This window comes from Telopea speciosissima, chromosome 1 (assembly GCF_018873765.1).
Source record: "Telopea speciosissima isolate NSW1024214 ecotype Mountain lineage chromosome 1, Tspe_v1, whole genome shotgun sequence".
In the NCBI taxonomy this organism is placed as follows: Eukaryota; Viridiplantae; Streptophyta; class Magnoliopsida; order Proteales; family Proteaceae; genus Telopea; species Telopea speciosissima.
Window position 1 is genome coordinate 80,557,371 of NC_057916.1, and position 7,864 is coordinate 80,565,234.

A 7,864-nucleotide genomic window follows, 5' to 3' on the forward strand; every position below is an offset into this window, starting at 1 on the left:
TCAGGGAGAGATGTATGTAGTCCCTACCCCTTCATTCCTAATGAATTGAAGAGACATCCGCACTTAGGTGTAACGAAGTTAACATTGAAATTTATTTTCTTTACGTACCATACCGAAAAGTTTCATAGCAAATTTAAGATATTAGTAAGTTAGGAGGTGATATCCTGTTTAGACTAAAAATTGATAAGCTTCTTCTTCCGTAATTAAGCATTAAGGCACTCTGTATAGAATCATATAAAAGTGCGTAAATTTATACAAGCGGGTGATGAGGTTTCCATATTTTATTTCCATGTAGCTTCTCTTATATCCTTACACAGAGTTGGTGATTTTCTTTTCATTGCTTCATTATAGAAAAAAATAATAATTTCTTAGTACTAGCTGTAATGTATATTAAATATCATTTTAGGGAAAACTTCCCCATGATGAGTTAATGACAGACTGCAATTTAACTCACATAGTTTTTTATTATTTTCTCTCTCCTACTTTGAATATGTGGGCCCCATGTGGATGATGCCTTTTTCAGTACAACCATTCGTGTGATGTACAAATTCCTCCCCAATCTCGTTGCATCATTATTGGCTTATAAGCTTGGAGTCACACAGGTCTTTATCATCATCTGATTGCATGTTTATGCATACCATTGTTAGTTAATCTATCAAGAACCAAATTTTACTTTAAAAATTTTGAATGGTTTATGTGCAGTGTACAATTGCACATGCACTGGAGAAAACAAAATATCCAGATTCAGACATATATTGGAAGAAATATGAGGACAAGTACCATTTCTCGTGCCAATTTACTGCTGATATACTTGCCAATCTAACCGTTTTATATGGCTACACATGCAATCTGTCTGGCCCAACCCCAATGACCCAAACCCGGCCCCTGTCACACCCAATGTGTCTAGGCCTAGCTTGCGCCCAGATGCACTCTCAGACAAAGAAAGTGCACCCTTTCTTTTTTCGAACTCTTAACTTCTCTCTATTTAGATGCTCTTTTGATCCTTTCCTCATGTTGGATGAGTCCTTTGGTAGGTTTCTTCTTCTTCTCCTTTTTATGCCTCTTACTTTAAAATACATAATTTTTACTTAGTTCTTGTCTTGCTTGCTTTTGCAGTTACTGCTCCTGCTGGATTCCCAGGCCATCCTCATAGAGGTATGAGAGTCTTACCAATTGGTCCAAATGCACTTTTTTGTACTTTAAATTTTAGTTTTTTATGGTTACTTTTCAGACTCTTTTGCCCCTTCTTCATTTTCTATAACTAATTTAGGTTCTCTCCTTTCAGGTTTTGAGACATTTACATGTTGGAGGTTTGTGTTTATATAAATTCCCGAGTTACAAACTTAAATAACATGTTGATCTTTTGGGTGATGACTGCTGGTAGTGGGATAACAATTTAATTTAGTTCTTTTTCAAATTTTAAAAGTACATTAAAAAATCTTATAGTCCCTGGATCCAAAATTCAATTACAAACTCACAGGATTGAGCCCAACTATCAAGAATTGCGAAAGGAGGACCACTAAGACAGCAGAAGAAGATGGAGTTGAAGTCAGAGTTATTGCAGGGGAAGCAATGGGTGTCCGTTCTCCAGTATATACCCGAACACCAGCATTGTATCTTGATTTCGCCCTGAAACTAGGAGCCGAATGGCATCAAAGTATCCCACAGTATCATACGTCAAATTTTATTTTGTTTTTGTACCCTCATCATGAAATTTTAGTTAAGATCTGAATCATCCCATTTAATAGGACATTATGTGTATGATGATCGTACGTTAATTTTTATTTTGTTTTTTCTCTCTCTCTCTAACATATATGCACGTGTGAGTTTACTAGGTTTAGTAAACGGATAAAATATCTGATTTGCCCCATGTGGATGATACTTTTCCTTTTATTTCAACTTAGACTTGAATTTTTGATTGTATGTGGATTTTGGAAGATATAGATTAAAAATTTTTACTCTTTTCGATTAGGTGTAGTGACATAGATACCAACAAAATAAGCAAGTAGGGTTTTTTGGTGGTAAATTAATCTTGTTGGTTAATAGCATTCTTCTTTTCTTGATTTCACAAGTATTAAATATGGGCCTTTAGCTCAATTGGCAGAGTACTTGGGGTGTGAGAATGACTCCATACTTCAAGAGGATGGTGGTTCGAATCCACCAAGTCTTTTATCAATATTTTCATTTTAACTTCAATCGTAGTGTCATGAGAATTGGTATTTCATGATGTAGAGAACCCAACTTACAAAATTGTGTCTCTATCTAACTTGTTTATTTTTTACTATAGGTTCTGTGTTATTTTATAATTCTTACTTCTTATTTTTCTATAGGATGCCTTTGTTATATATTGGTTGTGCTATCCTTCATAAGCTCTTTTTTATTGATCTTTATAGATTATTAATCTGTATCGTACCCTTACAACACTCTCTCTCTCTCTCTCTCTCTCTCTCTCTCTCTCTCTCTCTCTCTATATATATATATATATATATATATATATATATATCGTACCCTTACAACTCCCTCTCTCTCTCTCTCTCTCTCATGCAAATTATTTGACCTTATTTGGTTCAATTGTTGTAAAATTGTGGACTGTTAAAATATCTAGAAAGAATTGAAAATTTATATTGTATTAGAACAATAAATATCTCAATCAATAAATAGTTCAAAAGGAAATGGTGAAGGTTCTCATTTTACATTATTTCAGAACATTGATGAAAGTCTTGAAATATAAATCTTTCTCTTTCAACCCATAGTTTCCATTTAAAAAAAAATTTTAATTTTAGCTAATTTCTCTTCTACTAAAATACCTTCGCCCATTTTAAGAATACAGTCTTCAATGTATACAAAATCTTGATGATATTTTAAATGCTTTAATCTCGTGTTAACTCAATCACCATTTCTTTCTCCCAAGTCTGTAAAATCAATTGCTATAAACGACAAAGCTATCTACCACTGCTTCTTCAGTGTGTATTTATTAGTATTCATTTCTACTATTCTATCTCTCATTTTTCTATACAATAATGTTTTATGATATGCATCAATATTTATTGAAAAAAAGTCAAGTACTTGATACTATTTTGCACATTGAGAAGGTCTCATTATGTTATAAAACCAAAATAATGTGCTCTCCAAACACTTAACAAATGCTTACACGTGCATTTTTACTAGTATATATATATATATATCATACTATCATACTATTATATAAGTACATGAACTCATACTTTGTGGTTACTTTTTTAATTTAATTATATTATCTTGCTTATTATCCTTCAAGTCATTTCCTTCTTAATTTTTCATTCTCTTGGTACCCTTATTCTTAATTTGTATTTTTTTTTTTTTAATAATATAAAATATGTTCTCTCCTTCTCGAACCTAATTCCTCGTCTCTCCCAATCTCCGCCCCTCTCATGTCTAAGCCTCGTATTCTGGTTTTCTTCTCTTCTAAATCTCTCTCACCCCCCCCCCCTCTCGTCCCAACTTCCCTTCTCTTCTCCTCCACTCACTCTTTTCTTACATGGACGAGTCAGAGGCGCCAACTTCGACTGCGCCTCACAACCCTCCCGTTCTTTCTCTCCCTTATCTTTCTCAGCCAAGAAATTTAGCGTTAGCGATTTGCTATTGTTTGCGCTTGTACGACGCCTCCAAGGAACTGGCCTGATGGGTTTTCTGCAGTCAATTTTAATGTAAGTTCATCAATCCTACTTCTCTGTAAATTTACTACTATTTTCTTTTCAATCGGTATCAAATTTTCTTTTTTGACTTTTCCACTGAGGATTTTTGTTCCTCTCAGTTATCTTCTTAATTGGATTTGAACTTTAGTGCTAATTGTTAAACTGGACTGATAGATATTAGAGCTGTTTTCTTTAATTTACTTTAAAGCTTTTGAATAGTTGGTTTTTCTATTGGATTGTCTTGTTAGGATTCGTTCAGCCAGGACAAGGATTCACCCGCCATGGAGAATTTGAGCGTGGCTAGAGAGGTTGATGATGACTCCGATGTCCTTTTTGAATTTAAGAATGTTTATAAGTCATTTGGGGAGAAACACATCTTGAGAGGTGTCAGCTTTAAGGTGAATTTTTGCATTCTTGTTTTGATTTCCTTTGGTGAGTTTGGTAGAATGTTCTACATGTACAATCCACTGTCGTCAAACTGGTTCAAGGTGAATTTTATTAAATCGTGTCTTCTTCATTAAACTGATCCACACTGTTCATTTGTTCAAACTTGTGCTTGGGACATTGCAGCCATAATTTCTTACCTCTTGTTTTAATTATGATGGATGTTACAATAGGACATTTGTGGATAAGATTTATCAATGATGATTGTTCAAGCACCACAGCATCCGGAGAATTTGGGTTTTACTTTGTGCCGAGCGCAGGAATGGTTGGATTCCTGTGGTGGGTTTTAGGATTTATATATCTCAATCCTCAATAGCAAGAACAGATGCAGCAGTTACAGAATATCAATCTCTTATGAGAATTCACAATCTGGGTTTTGGAAATATTCCCATGTCACAACATCTTTTGTAAGGATTCTTTACCTTTTTCCTTTCTTTCTTCCCGATTGTTCAGTTTATGTGAGGGCTTAGAGAGAACACTGCTAATTATAACTGTGTGAATGGTTTCTTCTACCTTTTCCTTTCTTTGCTCTCGATGGTCATTTTCTCTAATCGTCGGTCCATTCAAACAGAGTGTTCAAATTTTCTTTTGTAATCGATTTTCTTCTATTATTATATTTTTTATTGTTTTGAAAGTACATCAGATTTTTAGATTCTTGAATACAATCATAAGGAAGCCAATTTGCAGAGCAAGGGTGTCAGAATTATAAAGATGACGCAACTTTGCATTGACGGTTGGTGATATCAATTAGAAGTTAGCGATTCTCCCATGCCTTTCAAATCTCTATTGGTTTTGATTATGACCTCGAACAAATTGGTACATTCAATTATTTCCTACATTTTTATCCTTCGGGAACCTTGTGTTTCCTTATCCAGCTTCAATGCTTGTATCAATTTTTTTTTAATCTTTTAATGAAGATGTTTTTGGCTCAATGAAGCAAGCGATAGATACAGAACACCATCCATTCTTTAATTGATGCTTCGCTCATTAAAGTCGTCTGCAAAATCTCAAATGTTCCACCCACAGATGGCTTGGAGAGAAAAAAGTGGAAACCATTAAGGAAGCTGAAACATGGATTCAAAACCGGAATCATGGTTTTTGAAGAATCGGTATCAATATTTTTGGCATCTAGGCTTTCTGATAGAAGGTCTAACCTTTAGTTTGCGCAGTTCCCGGTTAGCAGTATACTCTTGATATAGTAATACTCACACAAACTTGATGGAAAAAGCAGGGGCTTGTTGCCTTCGTAAGTGGGCCACCCGAAACTCCATGGAAAATTTTTTTATATTGTTCTTGGGTGAATCTCTAGGGTTTTTTTTTGTAACAGAAGGTTCAGTAAATGATGGTACATGATAACCATTCTACCATTTCCATATTCTCCCAAAAAAAAATATTCCCCTGTTTTTTTCTTCTCAAAAGTAACCTTCTGTCAAGGGCGTTTTTTGAGTCTTTAGACCTAACCATAGGAATGAATTGTTTGCCAATTGTTTATTAGCACTTAAAACATTTTCAGTTCTTATATAAACACAAAAGAAACAAGTACAGAATATCACTTTTCCTCTTAAATGGATACTTACTATTTCTGGTGTGGTTTTCCACAAAATTGTCCCAAACACCTAGTTTGTTTGGTGCAGGCTGGTGATGTGATGGTTCCTGCTTTTGTAGTCTCCTACTCTTGAGCCTCATGAGAGGCTCCTCCATATTCATTTCTCAATCTTCTTGGAGGAACTAAAATAATATTTTGAAAGGCCTTGTGAAGTCAAATAGTGAAAAAGATATGCGAATGGGGAAGAGAAAAACAAAAGCGTTGATTCTTGGCTTGTCATAGGAATCTTGACATATTTGCTTTGGAACATCAGAATTATAATTAGAAGTTTAAGAGGGAGGTTGGATTTGGCCATGTGGATGAACAGCTAAAATAGTTTTCTTTAAGCACTGTTATATGTTTGATGCTAAGAACTTCAACTTGTAATGCCATCTGCAGAGTATATGCAAAGCGATAGAGCAACAAAAAAAACTGATGTTTATAGCTTTGGGGTTCTTGTGCTTGAAGTGTTGAGTGGAAAAAGACCCACTATTGCTTCATTCATTGAGAAAGGACTGACTATGCTTGGATGGGAGAGCCTCTCTCTCTCTCTCTCTCTCTCTCTCTCTCTCTCTCTCTCTCTCTCTATGCATGTGTGTGTATTTGTTGAATGATAACAAAGTAAGATTAATTGGTAAGAAGAATATTGCAAAGGAAGCTGAAGCCAATGATGAACGTCATGTAAGGAAAGGATGAAGTTAATGATAACCTTCTTCTATCTTTTACAAAGCCTATTCTTTTTCATCTGTTCTCATTAGTTTATATTATTTTCCAACGCAAATAAAAGCAGAGGAGCCACAAGATCAGAGCTTCCACTCCCTAGAATACTTGGATGCCCCTTTGATTGATTCTCAAATGAGTTCTGAAGCAATCTCCACACTTAAAACCGAACCGATCACTTATTCTGTCATCACGCAGGCATTACCAACAACTCCAGATTTGCATGTTTGGATCTCCTTATTACATCCGACGTCTGATCCCATGGGATGTTGAAGGGAAGATTCTGATTGTGCATGATTTGCATGCACCCTTAGTCGGATGCATCGAAAGAAGTCTCCCCCCAAAATATATGAAGTGATGATTATTGTTTTGTAAGTATTATAAACAGAATTTCCCAGAGTATGGTTTCCCTATTTGGGGTTCCATCTGTTGGATTGAAATGCAGTTACCATCCAATACCTGTAGTATTTTCTCAAGTAAGGGATCATGTGTGTGGAACCCTGAAGGCCACAAATATTTGGATTTCCTCTCAACATACTTTGTACTCAATCAGGTCATCCCTCTTAATACTAAATGAGCTATTGATTTGGATTCATAGATCTAAGAAGCAACTTATTTTGGTCAGTTTTGAGTGAGTTTGTGCAGGACATAAAAATCATGCCTTATGATGCACAGAATACCATGTTCAATCCACACTCAGATATCTTGTTGATTGATTTTAACTAAGACCTTAACTTCTCTTTTTTCACTACGAAGTTTACAATTCTTATGATTGCACACAAAAATAGCTCCAAGTTTTCAGTGGATTCCAGTTAGTTCTACCCACTTCCCTTTTGTTTTGAATGTGAGATTTTCAACTACAAAATATGGCATTCGAATTAGCAAGTGCCGATGAAATTACTGCATGGGCTAGGCAGTTCCCCAGATTTGTTTGATACATCCCAATGCAACTGCTCATCAGGCTTGCCTTAGCTTTATGCATCTTCCCTGGTCAATGATTATTGAGACCCAACCCAGATCAACGCCACCCCCAAAATGTGCAAAGGCAATCAACAATCTTTTATTTTTGAAAATGTCTATTTATGACTATAGGTAATGAACACATGTTGCTGAGTGTTTGTAATTATAACTTGATGGAAAATTCACCTCTGACTTCTGCAATGTAGGGATATTATCATCCAAAGGTCATGAACGCCTTGGTTGAACAGGCAAAGGCACACCTTCAGCTCTAGGGCCTTTTATAATGATAAAGTCTCTCTATTTGCACAGTGGCTAAAAAGCTTCTTTGGTTATAACATGGTGCTACCAATGAATATTGGAGTTGAAGGTTTAGAAACAGCTCTTACATTGGCAAGAAAATGGAGTAGATAAAATAAGATATTATCCTGTCTCTCACTTCCTTCTCGCCATTCCTTCACACCCTCTCCTCTCTGTCCTATCT

At 35.4% G+C, this 7,864-nt stretch overlaps 1 long non-coding RNA gene and 2 other non-coding genes across 3 annotated transcripts; all 3 read left to right on the forward strand.

The window, feature by feature from the left end:
• Positions 1–464: 464 nt before the first annotated feature.
• LOC122648486 lies at positions 465–761 on the forward strand. Its single transcript, XR_006331085.1, has 2 exons — positions 465–602; positions 703–761. It is a non-coding gene; the product is annotated as an uncharacterized LOC122648486 (long non-coding RNA).
• A 4,043-nt stretch (positions 762–4,804) lies between these two features.
• On the forward strand, positions 4,805–4,941 carry LOC122649230. Its single transcript, XR_006331204.1, has one exon. It is a non-coding gene; the product is annotated as a small nucleolar RNA snoR86 (small nucleolar RNA).
• A 398-nt stretch (positions 4,942–5,339) lies between these two features.
• On the forward strand, positions 5,340–5,471 carry LOC122649276. The gene has a single exon (XR_006331242.1). It is a non-coding gene; the product is annotated as a small nucleolar RNA snoR74 (small nucleolar RNA).
• Positions 5,472–7,864: the final 2,393 nt, after the last annotated feature.